At 44.7% G+C, this 16808-nt stretch overlaps 1 long non-coding RNA gene across 1 annotated transcript; it reads left to right on the top strand.

Moving 5' to 3' along the window:
- The first annotated feature begins 10408 nt into the window (after positions 1–10408).
- On the top strand, positions 10409–13069 carry LOC308344053. The gene is made up of 3 exons (XR_013966945.1): positions 10409–10513; positions 11459–11586; positions 12425–13069. It is a non-coding gene; the product is annotated as an uncharacterized lncRNA (long non-coding RNA).
- The last annotated feature ends 3739 nt before the right edge of the window (positions 13070–16808 follow it).

Below are 16808 nucleotides of genomic sequence, written 5' to 3'. Positions count from 1 at the left end.
TTTCAGTATAACTTATAACAATGAAGTATTAGCAATAAACCTAATGACTCAGAATAGGAAAAGAATAAATAAATGTTGGCAAAGGGCAAAGATCGTGTAAAGCCTTTAGTTATTTAGTACAGGGGGAAGTGTTCATATTTTAACTTAAAATGATAAATGTGGGATTCATTCTGTATATAACATTTAATCTACCATGTTTAAAAAAACCTGAATTGCTAAAAATTGCATAGACAAAGACAAGAAGGAAACATATTAAACGTTAACAGTAACTATTTCCCAGCACTGAGATTATGGGCACTTTAAATTTTTTTCTTTATTATTTTCTGCTTTTCCAAAAATTTCTGCAATTGGCACGTATTGCTTTTGCAGTCGCAACTAGAAATTCTAATTTATTGGGCACATTAAAAAAATAATACTGACTCTTAACCATTATGCTTGTTATATTAAACTGGAAAAAAATACTTGCTGCCTTGATTAAAACTTGCATTTGTATCACCATGCATGCACCCTCAGGGATGTCAAAGGGGGATGGGTGAACTGAACAGGATTGGCAGCATTTTTCAGAATCCAGTTTTGGCCGGTCTAGGTCTCTTCCCTCACCCTATCCCCTCCATTTTTAGGACTGACAGACGTTCTCCTCTCTGCTCAGAGTAGCTAAGATCTGGCAAGAGAGTGTGTGTTAGACTCAGGACATTTGCACATTCCCTATCTGTTCAGAAGACAGATGACCAGGAAGCTACACCCCAGCCCCCAAGCCCCAGCTAGTTTTCCTCTGCAATGAACTTTGGTTCTTCAGTAAGTCTTTCTGGCTTTTTTTCTAGGACACCTCCTCCTCTCTACCCAATGTGCTTAGGTCCTTCCATACCCAGATCCTGCTACCCCTTTCCCTGGGTTTCAGGGGGTCCTCTGCTCTGCTGATCACCCGCTCCCTTTTCCAAGAGCTGCAAACTGCCGGCCCTACGGTCTCATCTCTTTTCATCACCTCTGCCTGCTGCACCTTTACCAGTCAGTTGATGAGATTGGTTGTAAGTGAGCCTTGGTGTCTAGACTCATCAGAGGGCATCCCTGGCACCTGTCTGCCCTGAAATCTGTAGCTTCCAGTACTGCTCAGACAGCTACCTTTGCTCCCATCTCAGCCTCCAAGCAGATGACTGTGCTTGGTTCCAGTGGTACCCAGGGGCTCAAGTGAACCTCCCATGACGACCAATGCCATCTCTCTTTCCGCAAGGCTACAGCGCCTTGGGACCCGTCAATAAATGTAACAGATGGATAAACCTGAGTCCCACCATGCAGTGTGGCTCCAGATGTAGTTTTCCCATAGTCTGTGTAATAAATGACTTCTTTAAAAAGATTGCAAACATTTAATCAGTTAATACATCCAGTAGGCAACACTTGAAATAAACTAGCTCCAAAGCTATGTGTTATTACTGGTATTATCTTCCTAATAGTCTCCTGGTCGGACTCACTGATAACAGTGCTCTCATTTTAATATAAAATTCCTCAGGATAGTTTTTAAAACAGAGTAATCAAACGTACTCTATTTTGTTTTAGATCACCTAGAATTAATACCATTGGGCATTTTAGCGTAACACAAAATTGTCTTCTGCGTGAGTTGCTAGAATCAGCTGTCCGTGTCCTTACTTTCTGGTTTGTTTGATATTATATGAACAGAGGATTAAGGGGAGAGACGAAATACAGTTTAGGATAGAAAGGGAAATGGTTTATGATGCAAACGCTGACTAATATGGTTAAATCATTTGATCCTCTTAAAGGCTTTGCAAACCGGGAAAGATTTTACTCTCTATTCCAACCCAATTTCGACGACTGAATTGTTTATACACTCAAACAAAGTGTCATCTTTGCTACTTGGCACCTCAAATATTCTAGTTCTTCTGGAGGTAAACTAAGGTACGTGACAGGATTCCTGCTTTGGTGATGAGACTTTATGCTGGCTGATGACTTGTGAGTAGAAATAACAAGATGTATCACTTCTGGGTGAAGCTTGGGGAACAGGGGTATACTCTGCCACACTTTATGCCCCTGCTGGGTTCAGATGGAGGTTTTATGACCTGGATGTTTCCAAGTACCTGGATGAGCAGAGTCTTCCCAACCTGCATCAGACATGTAGTGAGATGGAGAAATGTACTTATAAAGCCATTGAGATTTCAGGATGGTTTGCTATTGGCACATAACTGAATCCATCATGACTGGTAATAGAGGTAGCTAACTAGCTGATGGGTAGGTGTGTCCGTAGGTAGACAGCTATGCAGAGACATAAACATTCAGATATCCCGGTAGTAGTTGTTTATGGGTAGGAAAGTCGGTCTAGAAACCATGACTCCAAAATTCCTACTCTCTCTTTGACTAATTAGTCTACTAGTCACTATCTTTGATTACAGTTCATTTGAATCCCCTTTCTCTGAGTTAAAATTATATTTCAATCCTGTGGATTATTTAGCGTTTTTGCAAGGTATTTTCAGTGGGGGAAAAAAAAGACAAATTATAATGCAGGGTGCGTAGTATGGCTCGGTTTTTGCCAAGAAAAAAATGATATATGATTAGAGAAATGTCTGAAAGGCTATATGCCAAAATATAAACTGTAAGGGGAATGCAGGTGATTTTCATTTTCCTTGTGTATCCATGTTTTCTACTTAAAAATAGAAGCACCTGTCATGAGCTTCTATTGCTTTTGTTCTGATCAGCGTCCATGACGTCAGGTAACTACCCTGTCTTTGGTCCATGTGATTCTGGATGTCCTGAGAGCTAAGCATTTCTCCCTTCCCACCTCACTGCCTCCGCACCGTACCCCACCCAGCGTGAAGTGGTTACATGTCATCTGGCCTCGGCCAGTCCCATGCTCTCCCAGAATCTGAACCTCCGTACCTACACTTGGAATGATTTGTGGCGTTGTATCATCTGGTGGCAATGTCAAGAAAAGATTCTTTGAAAATTTGTTGGGTTCTGTCTTTCTTGAGGTTTTAGGAGTTACTTTAATTTTAAGGTTTTACAGTTTCTTCTCATTTTTCTGAAAGTTTTATTTTAAGTAATTTCTACACCCAACGTGGGGCTCAAATGCATGATTCCAAGGTCAAGAGTCCCAATGTCTACCTACTGAGCCCACCACGTGCCCCTGTTCATTTCGTCTTTGGTCTGAACTGATTTGGGGGTTTGCAATGAAAATATTTTTACTAACACAACGTGTATTACGTGTTTGGTTTAGAAGATTAACAAGATAAAACATAAAGAATGAATTTGTTCTGTCGTCTTGCCCATGAAGAGTTAAGTCACGGAAACTTTTTAGGCTCTTTATTCTTGCTTCTTTCAGCAGTTGTGAGTATTAGCAAGCTTCTTTTAAGAATGAGCAAGACATTTATAATCAGCTAGTGCTGGGTGTATGTGTGTGCGTGCCTATGGGGACACATGGTGTTGTGTGATAATTGGAACTTAAGCTGAACTTATGTGAACTCAGACACGCTGGGAGTGCATGAGTCAAGGTCATACAGGCATGTGTGTGTGATGGTAAAAATGGTGGGTCAATATCCTTCCATTCTAGCTAGCCACCCACCATTTCATCCACACCTACTAGTTATATTATATGAACATATTATTTCTGGCTCCTTTCATGTAGTGACTTGGACTGCCCCAAGCAATGGACCTTCCTAGCAATTTGGTCCTATGCTCTCTAGTACCTTTATATCAAAGCTATTACAGGGATCATATTCCCTCCCTCATTCCCCATTCACTAAGTACTTGTTGAGCAATTGCCATGTGCCAAGAGATGTACCCGTTGCTGGGGATCCAAAGCAAGTAAGACAAGACTCTGTCTTAAGCTTCCGGGTTCATAAGGACCACGGGAAACATACCTAGACCCCTTTGGAAGCTAACCAAGATAACTCTGGAGACTTCCCAAACCTGAAGTCTTCTCCACACCCCCTACTTCCACAGGAACAGGAGTCTGGTAGTCATTAATGTTAGTCCCCAATATTTCCAGCTCTCCGAGCACATGGTGGTACCATTGCATTTCCATCCCTCTTGAAGTTAAGAGCAGTCATGTGACTTGCTTTGGCCAATAGGAGGTGAATGAAAGTAACATGTCACTTCTGGGAAAAAGCTTGGTGAATAAGTGCATAGTTTTCTGTCGGTGACTGGCCATGTTCTAGATGGTGAAGTCCTTACCCTGGTTCCACGATAAGGGTGATTTGGAATAGAGCCCCTGACACTGACCCAAGATAGACGATTATGTAAATATGAAAAAACTATTGTTTTAAGTCACTGAATTTGAGAGTGTTTATTACCTCAGCAGAACCTAGCCTTTCCTGACAGATACAGTGGGCATCTCCCAGACCCAGCAAGAGGTTTTATGACCCCGAACCAGGCTATCTAGTCTGAGTTGGGACGGGGCGTCCTGGTGACCCTGCAACACTAAATGAATAAAGGTAACAATGAACTTACTGTAGCTGGAATTCCCAGAAACAACAGTCCTTTCAAGTTGAGTAATTCCCCCTCTGCTTCAAAGGGGCCGCCTCACCATGCCATCAAAGTCTTTGAAACAGTAAAACCCAAGGGCAGACCTACTTGGCAACAGTAGGTCCATACCTGGCGAAAAAAAAGGGACCACCCCTGAGAACCAGGATTAGAACTGTGTGTAGCAAAACAGACCTAAAGACAGTGGGCAAACTGGCGTGCCCTACTGAGAGTCTCTAATCTTGAAATCTGGGCTGCCCATTTCACTCTGCGTTTAGAATTTAGAAATGGCTGAAGCCATTTCTGAGATGTATTTCAACAGAAAAAAAAAATGGTGTGGACATCACCAGAAATTAAGAAAATGTAACGCAAAGCAGCCCAACAATAATCTTCTTCCATTATTAATTTGGTGAGATATTTTAAAGGTCCTGTGTGGGCAAAGGGGATATAAATTCCTACAGTCTTTCTGCAAACCAATGAGATAGCAGATATCAAAAGCCTTAAAAATAAAAATAAAAATAGGGGCGCCTGGGTGGCTCAGTGGGTTAAAGCCTCTGCCTTCAGCTCAGGTCATGATCCCAGGGTCCTGGGATTGAGCCCCGCATCGGGCTCTCTGCTTAGCGGGGAACCTGCTTCCCTTCCTCTCTCTGCCTGCCTCTCTGCCTACTTGTGATCTCTGTCTGTCAAATAAATAAATTAAATCTTTAAAAAAATAAAAAATAAAAAAAAAATAAAAATAAAATAAAGAGCTTTAAAAACATGTATGCTCATTAATCCCTTATTGAACGGTAATAGAATTTTTAGCTGGGCTACTTGGAGTAAAGATGATAGTCCCAGCTTTCCCTGCAGCTGAGAATGAGCACGTGAGTAAGTTTTGGTCAATGGGACGAGAGCAGAAGGGATGTGGTGCCCTCCAGGCTGAGCCGTGAAGGGACACAAGTGAGGTCTCTCGTTTCCCTCCTTTTCCTTTGTCCTACTGTCTAGAATTCAGATCACTTGGACAAGAGCATCATCTAGGGATGCTGAAGCCTCAAGATAGAAAGAGCCTGGGTCCTTGATATTGTGGAACCAAACCCACCGTCCCAGCTCTGACTTTATCCCAGATATAAATACATGCATGCTAATTAAATCCCAGCATGTCACATAAGTGGCCAAAAATATCCCAACTAATGCAGCAGAATCCCTACTTTTGGAGATTTATCCTCAGTCAATAATTGAGGGTGTGCGAAGGATGTAAGCAACAGCGAAAGCTATCACAGATCTTATGTGAAAGTTGCAAAGAAACTACTAGTGGTTCAGTTACAGAAATTATACTTTATTTATAATAATTTATTATAGTTTACAATGGAATACTAGGGAGCCATTCAAAATTATTACATGTAAGAATATTTATTGATGTAGAAAAACATCTATGTTTTTAACTGCATGTGTAAGATGAGAAAACGAGCCCGTGTAGAGAATCTCAGCTTTTCTCTCTCCACCTGCAAAGAATTCTGAGTCCTGTAGCTTTCTCTCTCTCCCTCATTCTTGTGGAAGGACCCATCTTTCAAGATGAGCTTTCTTAGGCTTCTGCCTTGAGAACTGAGAGCAAAGTAAAAGGGGGAGAAAGATATAGGCACGTTGGCTAGGGCTAGGAGGATATTTTCTGAAGGGTTTTGAGAAAGGAGAAGTGAGCTGTTGCATGTGGGACAGTGGGTGGGAGAAGAAAAAGGGGATTTTGAAAAATACGCCTGTGGACCATATGCCTCTTCAAGGTGTTTGGGCTGAAATGATTTCAGGCTGCTATGAAATGCAGGCATTGAACCATGGGGTCTCCTATCGTGGACACAGAAATGGGTCCTGAAGATATATATCAAACACTCAGGGTTTTTTCTTTTCTCTTTTTTGTTTTTTAGCCAGATTTTCCCCTGGGTAGGTAAAAATCCATCTTCTGCTTTTCAGTTTTCTGCTAGCACTTCTCCATTTGTAATTAAAAACAAATGCTTAGATGTATTTTTTTTTTAATGGCTGCTGAGCCCTGCTAATAGAAGTGGGAACATAAATTCATCCTGTCCTCTTCCCTTAGCACAGGGAGAGGTCAGGGGAGAGGAGGAGGTAAGTTCCCACCTCCACTTCTCAGCAACACACACCCCTATCTGCTAGAAGCTTCCACATGCCTTCTCCCGCACGCTCTGAGCCAGTTAGAATCAGGTCAGGTGGGGCATGTCCACAGTTCCCCAACCACCCAGTGGTGGAGAGGATGAGGGAGCTTGGTAGCAGTCTGCTGCCTTGTTTCGGGGATGATGGGACCATAGACACCTACCTGGGCATCCATGGCAGGCCCTCTCACTACATTACCAAATCCTCACCCTACCCAACAGACCTCCTGCTCCCATTCCTGGTTTTTATTTTGGTAGGATTGAAACGCAGCTGGTTGGAATCCTGGTCACCATGACTCTCTCTAGAAAAGAAATGAACTCTACCTGTGGAATTCGTGATCTATAGCTGTGGCACATACCTGATGGCTTGAAAATGACAGTTTCACAGAACACTCTGGTGCCCCTTTTTCCCCACTTCAGAGAGGATCTATGAGAGGCAATGGGGGAGGTCCCAGGTTCTGGTAATCCCAACATAGGAAGGAAAGAGAGAATGGTGTTTTGTTAGTCCACATCAGTGAGAGTTGATTAAATCTCTTGCTTGAATATTTTTAGCTATTCCTGTCCCCAGGGAGATGTCCTGAAGTCTTCTGGGCAGCTAGAGAGATAAAATATAAGGAGTATGGCAGGAACGCTTGGGCACCATTGGTGGGAATGCAAATTGGTACGGTCACTGTGGAAAACAGTATAAAGTCCCTCAAAACATTAAAAATAGAAATATCATATGCACTACTGGGTATTTACCCAAAGAAATACTAATTCAAAAAGATATACGCACCCCTATGTTTATTGCAGCATTGTTTGCATTTGCCAAGGTATGGAAACAACCCACGTGTCCATCGATAGATGAATAGATAAAGATGGGATATATACACATCACACACAAGTAGAGGAATCTAAAAAAAAGCCACAAAAAATGAGATCTTGCTATTTATGACAACATGGGTGGACCTAGAGGGGATTATGCTAAGTGAAATAAGTCAGCAGAGAAAGACAAATACCTTCTGACGGCACTTACACGTGAAATATAAAAAAATGAATAAACAAAGAGCAGAATTAGAGCCATAAATACAGAGAACAAACTGATGGTTTCCAGAGGGGAGGTAGATGGGGGGTGGGGGACATGAGTGGAGGGGAGTGGGAGGTACAGACTTCCAGTTACGGAGTGAGTAAGTCATGGGAATGGCAGGCAGAGCACAGGGAACACGGGGAATACTGTGTACAGTATTTCAAGTCTACTTGACCTAGGCAATACAGTATTTTAGCAAGTATTTGCTAAATTTGCTAAATTTGCAAATACTTGCTAAAATACTTGAATAGTATTTTATTTGTATTTGCTAAAATACTTGAATTTGCTAAAATACTTGCTAGGCAAGTATTTCAAGTCTACTGTGCTGTGTATGGTACAATGACACTGTGACAGCATTGCATGGTGACAGATGGTAGCTACACTTGCCGTGAGCATCACACAGAGACTTGTTGAATCACTACGGTGTACACCTGAAACTAATGTTACATTGTGTGTCAACTGTACTCAGATTAAAAATTAAAAAAGAGGGTGGCAACCGAGGTCATTCCATCAATAGAGGACCCCTTTTAACGAGCTGCATTTGCTGGAGACTTCATACCGAGCCTTTGTTCCATGACGTATGTCCCAGTGACTGACCTGGAGCGTACTCTACAGGTACAATTGTAGCTGTGGGGGAGATGGGAGGATGAACAAGAGAATCCATAATTCCTGTGGGAGGACTATTTCAGCAGGTCACATGGAAAGTATTAGTCAGTGGTGGGCCACTAACCTGCCCAGTCATCTGGGGGATGTGGGGTATAGTTCCTGGGGAATTGATTCCCAGCTCTGCGAATGCATTTGACCTTCATGGGGCAGGTGCGGGCCAGAGGACCCATGGACCTGGATGGCACAGTTTTATTAAGGGTCTTCAATAGTCTCTCTGGGTTTGCAATCATTCCAGAGAGCTGGAAAATTCCCAAGATGGAGAAAGCCACCATCTTAACGGCCATCTGAGGATGTCATAGCACATATGACAACGTGTGCTATGCTACTTAAAAACAGAACAGAATGCCCTTGAAGATCCATGGGTAATGAAAGTCCACGTTTCTTAGCACTGTACGTGAATGGGTCATGGGAGCAGAACACTTTTTAGGCAGGACCGTCTGTTATTTGCAGGAATCAGTGCAAAATAAAAATGAGGCCCCTTGTTCAAAAAATATTAGGAATTTCAAGACAGAAACAGGGGAGCATTAAATCAACCATGGAGTCCTTCTAAGCATGAGGTCCTTGTGCAGCTCTACAGGTTGAACGCCCATGAAGCCGGCTCTATTTTAAAAATTCCCAAGAGAGTCTTTGAGATCGGCTGAAGATGGAGAGGGCCAAAGCAGGGTTGAGCTGTACAATAATTACTGATATTATTCTCTTTCCTGCTTTAATCTCTATGGTTTTACTAGATATTTCCTCATGGACTATAAAATTTGCCCATAGGCAAATTTGCCCCCCAGCTACCAATTCATTTCTCTCATTCTCTTCACAGCCAAACTTCTCAGAAGCCCAGGCTACAATAGCTATTTCTGCTTTTATTCCGATTAGACAGTCAGCGACATTTAAAAATCAAATTTTGTCCCCCACAAATCTACCAAATCTTACCAGTAGGGCTCTCATGTATGAGTTAGGGGTGCTTCTAACAAGCAACAGATAATCTGGCGTTCAGCAGTACAGACCAACAGGAGTGTATTAATTTTGCTCACATTCCAGAAGGTCTGGAGATAGGCAGTTGCAGATGTTGGTTTAACAGATCGACCTCGTCAAGATCCACATGACGCTTTCACCACATGCTTGTAAGGTTTCCCCCACTCCCACCCTGCTCAGCTCCCAGAATCAAGGCTGGAAGCCGAGAGAAGGAGTAATGCCAACCATGTCCTCAGTCCAGATGTAAAAACAAACCCCCCAAAGCTAAATGGCATCAAAACAACCATTTAATTATGCTCACAGATTCTGTGGTGTGGGAGCTTGTACAGAGCACCATGGGGAAAGGTGGTCCTAACCCACCACGTCTGGGGTCTCAGCTGGGAAGACTGGAAGTCTCAATTCAATCATGGGGCTGCAAACCCTGAGACACATCCTCACTCCTAGGCTTCGTGGTCGGTGCTGTTGGCCGGACCGTCTAGACCCAGTGTCTCCATGTGGTGTCCAGAAGCAAGTGTACCGGAGGAAGACGTGGAGATGCACGGCTTTTTTGTGATCCAACCTCACACGTCACGGCGGCGCTTTCGGTGCATTCCGTTGGCTAAGACTAAAGACACACCTTCCCCCCCCCCCCCCCCCCCCCCCCCCCGGGGTCAAGGGAAGAGGATATTGACCCCACCTCTTCCCGGGAGGAGCTCTACAATCACACTGTTGGAAGAGCACCCCTGGCGGGGGATACTTTTGTAGCCATCTTTGCAAAATACAATCGACCCCAAATTCTTTTCTCAAGAAAGCAACACTTTCCCAGAAACCGGCCAGCAAAGTGACACTTTGATCTCATCGACCCCCTCCAGGTCCCATGGGTGCTTAGGGCGGAGGGAGGGTGAGGAAGGCAGCATTTGACTTTCAAGTCTCTTTGGTGGAAGCTGGTGTGGGGGAGGGGAAGGGATGATGGTTAGGTGGGGGATCAGCAAAGTCTGTCACGCTCCCACCCACGCTCCCTTCAACCACTCCCTCCTCCCTGCTCTTTGTTCTCCACGCAGGCTTCTAGATAGCGCCTATAAAATTTTTACTGCATTTACTTATTTGTTTCTTTCGGCTATGTTCCAAGCCCTTTCTACACAGACTGGGAATTACTCGTCTTAGCATCTCCAAGGTCTATGCTCTGCCGGGCACAGGGGAATGTTGAATACAACCCTTATTGAAGAAATGGCAGGTAAGGTTCTAGAATTTCCTGAGTAGACTAACTACTAGACTTCGATGTTTGGGGTCCAAGATTATGAATAGTTTTAATGGAAAGACAGAAAAAGTCCATCTTGAGCATCCGTGATAGCTAACTCGCCTGGTGGCTTACAGATACCAAAGGAAAGACCCAAAGGTCCAGAAGATTCTTTTCAATAATGATAATCCTAACTCCCTTGTTTTATGCAGAGTGGTCTTACCAACACCATCCTATTTGTTTTTCATCACCAACCACTTTGAAAATTCAGGAGGGCAGATATTCCCATTTGGTAAAAGTATCTTGGATTTAAGGCTAAGTGAGTTGTTTAGGCTAATATGTGCAGGAAAGCATGGTAATCTCTTTTTAAATTAACCACACATACAGTTTAAGTCTGGAAGCTTGTGTGATGCAATGTAAGCATTTACTGCCTACTCGGAGTTGGCTCTAATTGTGGTGCAGTTTCTGAAAATAACCATGAAGTTTAAAATTACAAGTTTACATACACACATTGAATATATATATATATATATATATATTAGGATACACATACATACATACACACATAGAAATATATATAAAACCAAATACCATTCACCTTGAAGTTATTTGACAGGGTTATGTATGACGATATTCTGGAAAAATAGCTGTGATTTTCCTTAAGCGTAATTTTCTCTCCAAAGTTTGGGTAGAGTGAGGTCTGTTTGCAAATTTGGTTTCACCCCACTCTTGCATGCCTGGCTTCTGGCCTTGGCAGTAGTGGAGACATGGAAGAACAGTAGTCTCTCTCGGGAAGAAGGAGCGGGAAAGAACTGTCAAGGGTATTAACTCAGCAACGTGTCGTCTTTGCCAGGGGACTAGGGAGCATCCTACCGAGCAGAGCCAAGGAAAGGAACAAAAGCTACCCTGGGTCATCCTAAAAACGTTTCTGCACTTCCCTAGGAGATAACCCCCGCTCTGTGTATGTTCAAGCAAGAGGGCTGGAAGTGGAGGAATGAGAATGATGGTTACTGGGAGGACACGTCGGGGTTAATAATCATGAATGAAGTGAGTGTGGTACCTAATACCAGGTGAGTCAGTATTCCCTAGGCTCTGTTTTAAGAACAAGTGCTTAAAAACCTATACGTAGAGTCATTCCTATTTCAAACGAACAATTTGGATCTTTACCATTTCAACCCAGTAATTCACTGTGAATGTGGTGACAGCTCTCTCCGTTTCTTTTACAGTATTTATCTTATGTTCCTGTGTAAGAGTATCAGTACATAAACCCTCACGGTTCCAGGACCAGGGGCCGCAGGGCTCATGGTGGAGAGGGACAAGGTCTTACTTATCTCTGTGTCTAGCAGAGGCCCCGCACATAGCTTTGTACTTAGTAGCTTAGTAAATGTTGTTTGAATTGAATAGTTCTGGGTAGAGGCTGCTAAGGCAGATAATAGAGACTTAATTAGGTTCAATCAATATATCATAAAATTCCTGGGGAAATTCAATTATATGTCCAGGCTATGAAGGTAAGAGCAGAGTCTAAAATGGCCGGGGTTATTATCTATGGCTTTTGGCATTCAGAAGGTCTTGAACCCCATATCCTGGTGCCTGCAGGAAGTGAAACAAGGATCTGGCTAGCAATTTGAGGGGCAGCCTTAAAATGCTTGAAATGCATTTTCGAGAATGCTCCATGCTTTGGGCTACTTTTTAGGAGTAACAGGATCCAGCCAAAAAAGCACATTCCCTGTAGACCAGATCCTGGGTATGGCACAAAATATAATTCCCAGTGCCCAGAAGTCAGGCACGTCACATGCAGAATATCTTTATGCCCCTGATGGATACTTATTATAATGTTGTATGACAACCATGATAAGGGTGAATGAACCTTGTACCAGCTGGCAAATAAAAATTACTTTTCCTTTTCAGCAAGCCATGGGTGGACGACAATGGCTCAGACTCCTGTCTTCTTCCTCATTTGATGACTATGATCCCTGACACCCGAATGGGAGGTCAAAGTTTAAGAGTGTGCCTCTCTAGAGCTCAGGTTTGCTAGAACCTCCTATTCTTGCGACATCTGGCTGGTGGCAGATCAGGCAGCCACCCCCTTCCATTGTGCTATTTACCATGGCATCAACTCTTACCTCAAAGTGGCCTGCCTGCTCCAGGCATGTCATCCTCAGCCTGAACCTCTGATCTGAGCTCGGTTTCATTCAGTGATTCATTCCAAGTCGATTCACTGAGCATCTACTAGGGGCCAGATAGTCTCTCTGGGGGTGGAACTAGAATAAGATGTGATCTCTTCTTAAGGAGCTCGCAGACTCTTAGGGAGAGAGAAAGGCCCATATTCATGATATAGGGTTATTGGGGCTACAATAAATCAGAGCCAGAGGGGCGCCCGGGGGGCTCAGTTTATTAAGCACCCAACTTTTGGTTGTGGCTCAGGTTGTGAGTTCAGGGTCGTGAGATTGAGCCCCACATCGGGCTCCATGCTGGGTGCAGTGCCTGCTTAAGATCCTTTTGCTTCCTCTCCCTCTGCCCCTCCCCCCACCTGCGTGCTCTCAAAACCAAACCAAACAAAACACAAAAACAACAACAATATTAAAAACATAACCAGAGGATTCTAGAAGCACCAGCGAGTTCGGGATGGGACCTTCCATAGGCGACAACTTTCCTAGTGGTCATCTCCGCCCACCTAAGACTCAACATTTCCTAATTTTCTCTCCAAACTTTCATTGCAGGCCACCTGGGTGGCTCAGTTGGTTGAACAATCGACTCTTGATTTTGCCTTAGGTTATGATCAGGGTCGTGACATCGAGGCCCACATCAGGCTCCGGGCTCAGCAGGGAGTCTACTGGAGATTTTCTCTCTCTCTGCCCCTCCCCCCGCACTTGCACACTCTCTCTCTCTCAAATAAATAAATAAAATATTTATTTATTTTTATTTAAAGATTTTATTTATTTATTTGTCAAAGAGAGAGAGCGCGCGAGTGAGCATAGGCAGACAGAGTGGCAGAGGGAGAAGCAGGCTCCCTGCGGGGCAAGGAGCCCGATGTGGGACTCGATCCCAGGACGCTGGGATCATGACCTGAGCCGAAGGCAGCTGCTTAACCAACTGAGCCACCCAGGTGTCCCAATAAATAAAGTATTTAAAAAACCCTTCCATTGCTTCCTCATTTTTTGCACTTCGGTCCATAGTGCTACTATTTACCCTGCCCCCCACACCCCCCCTTCCCCCTCCCCAAGCCATCAACCATTAGGTCTTATCAGTTCTTCCCTGCATTTCAGGTCAGAGCCTTTGTTTTCTGCGTCTCGGCATCACAATCCCAAGCACCTGGTGTTGTCAAAGTTAGGAAACCCAAACAAGCTAACGAGCTCCAGCCACCCACTCGTCCACGCCCCACCGCCTTGCTCCCGTCTTGCGGAACTAGCCTCCTCGCTAGTCTGGGCTTGCCCAGACGGGCCCCCCTGGGTGTGTGCCTGGCACCCGGCTGGCTTGATCATGTGGCTTGAGGATGAAGGGGGCAGGAGACAGGAAACGCCTCCACAAACCTGGGAAACAGGACGCAGTCCAGGTGAGTGCGTAGGACCTAAAGAGGCAGGAGAGGCCGGCAGGTACCCAGCGATTTCCCGGAAGGCCCGCCGGGAAGCAGCAGTGTGACCCTCGGGACAAGATGCCCAGGTCAAGAGTAAGGTAATTGTATTAATTTGCTATGGCGGTTGTAGCAAATTACCGTAAACTTGGTAGCTTACAGCCACAGAAATGTATTCCGTCACGGTTCTGGAGACCCGGAAATTCGCAGTCAGTGTCACAGGGCCGCGCTCTCCCCAGAGGCTGGAGGGGAGAATCCGCTCTCACAGACCCCAGGCTCTGGGGACTGCTGCTCGGCTTGGAGCTGCGTCACTCCCATCTCTGGCTCCGCCGTCCCACTGCCTTCCCCTTTCTGGGTCTTTTCACCCTCTGCTTCTCTCTCATAAAGATACCCGTGGTTGCATTTTAGGACCCATCCAGATAATCCAGGATAATCCCATGTCAAGATCCTTAATTTAGTCACATCGGCAAAGACCTTTTTTTTTTTTGCCACATGCAGTAATGGCCACAGTTTCTGGAGATTAGAATGCAGATGTCTTTTTTTTTTTTTTTTTTGTAGGATAGGGGAAGGCATTATGAAGCCTATTTCGGTGATAAAGTAAATTTGAAATCATGATCCTGGCTTATACCTCTGACCTTGCGGTTATTTTCAGACTAGAGTGGGTTTGGGCCATGCGGATGAGGCACATGGTATTTCTTTCCTGGGAAACAGCATGAGCAAAGGCCCAGGGGCAGCTGTGCGGATGTAGGGAAGAGACCAAGGACTAGGCCAGCTCCACTGGAAATGTCATGTGTGTTTTGTCAGAGTGCGTGCTCAGACTGGCTACATAATTAAAGAGGGACGAACTAACATAAAAGCAGGAGCTGTTGAGGGCTGCGTCTGAGAAAGGGAGAATGTTGTTGCTTCCTGCGCGGGAAATGGCATCTTGGAAGCCTTGTTGTAGGAGGATAAGTCTGCCCTCTCCCTGTAAAAGCCACTCCCTTCCTAACTGAGAAGCTTTGTGCAGAAGCTTAAATTAATGCTCCAGATGCCCAAATGCCAGCTCTGGAGGCCACCTCAGACCTTCCTCTCATCAAGTTACTAACGTGTGGAGCCTTAGACAAAACTATGAATAAAAATCTAATTTCTTCAACAGCCCACCCCGCCCTTGATGATTTGGCCTCTGAATGGCTCGTCAACATCAATTCCTATTTTTTCCATTCCCCACTGGCCCCCTTTTAGGTCTTTGAAGATGTCTAACTCACTCCTGCTGAAGGGTTTTTGAATGTGCTCCCCGCCCCCTTCCAAATGGTCTTCCCACCCTGTATGGGGCTGGCCCTATCCCATCCCTCGAATCCTACCCTAAATGCCAAGGTTTCCAGAAGATCCCCTCTGGCCACCCTATTTAAAGTGGCTTCTCCATCCCTGGACCAGTCAGCTTCCTCACAGCACTCATCACTATTTGTGATGGTGTGCATTTATTCGTGTACGTGTTTCCTGTCTGCCTCATAGTCTTCCTGAGGGAAAACCATTTCTTGGCCATCATGCACTCAGCAAGTGTTGTTTTAGCACTTGCAATGTGTCGGGGGCCGTCCCAGCTGCTGGGAGACAGCAGTGAAGGAAAAGGCACCTCTGCTGTCAGAGGCCTCCTGTTCCAGTGGGAGGGAGGCAATAACTGTGCATGCAAATATGTGATCTACCAGGTGGTAATGAGGGCCGGGAAGAAAAATCGAGCAAGAATAAGGGGATACAAAGTTCTGGTGCAGAGAACTGCTTTTTAACATTTTTTGAAAAAGATTTTTGTTTATTAGAGAGAGAGAAGTGAGCAGGGGAAAAGGCATGAGGGGAGGGAGAGGAAGGGAGAATCTTAAGCAGACTCCACACTGAGCACGGAGACCCACACGGGGCTCGATCTCATGACCCTGAGATCATGACCTGAGCAGAAGCCAAACGCTGGAAGGTTAACTGCCTGAGTCACCCAGGTGCCCCCGGAATACTGCTTTGATATCTGAGCAGAGAGAGACCTGAAGGGAATAAAGGGATCAAGCCATGCAGATATCTGGGAAAAGCGTTTTCTGCATAGAGACAAGAGCAAATTCAAAGGCTCTGAAACCAGAGTAGTTTGGCCCCTGTGCTCAAGGAAAGCAAGGAGTGGCTGCATGGGAGACAGCAAGGGGAGAGCGTGGTAGGCCTGATAGATGCAGCAAACACTTTGGATTTTGCTTGGAGAGACATGGAAGTTGTTGCCGGATTCTGAGCAGTGGGATGAAAGGCTGCAACTTCTATTTTTCAACAGTTGCTCTGGCTTTTTACCTGAAAATAGACTATAGGGGAAGGCAAGAATAGCAGCGGGAGAAGCATTAGGAAACGATCGCAAAAATCCCCCATATACAATGGCAGTGGCTTGACCCAAGGGTGTAGAGGTTGGGTTGGTTTAGCGTCAGAATGTGGGTATATTTTGAAGTAGAGCTGATAGGACTTGCTGACAGATTAGAAGTGGGATGTGAGAGGAAGAGGAATCAAGAATGATTCAATTTCTTTTTTTTTTTTTTTTTTTTTTTACCGGAAGGATGCGTTCTCAGTATTCCAAGTCATGGCAGACTTTGGTCGAGAGACCAGAACTTAGCTTTGGATATGTGACATTCGAGATGCCTAGGAGACATCCAAGTGGAAATGTTGAAGAGAGAGAGGCATTTATGAGTCTGGGGTGTGCGTGAGAGGTTGGGACCAGTCCAGGTCACA

Source organism: Martes martes, assembly GCF_963455335.1.
Source record: "Martes martes genome assembly, chromosome: 6".
NCBI classification, from domain to species: Eukaryota; Metazoa; Chordata; class Mammalia; order Carnivora; family Mustelidae; genus Martes; species Martes martes.
Note: the sequence above shows the minus strand (reverse complement) of the source record. Positions and strands in the feature narration are given on the sequence as shown.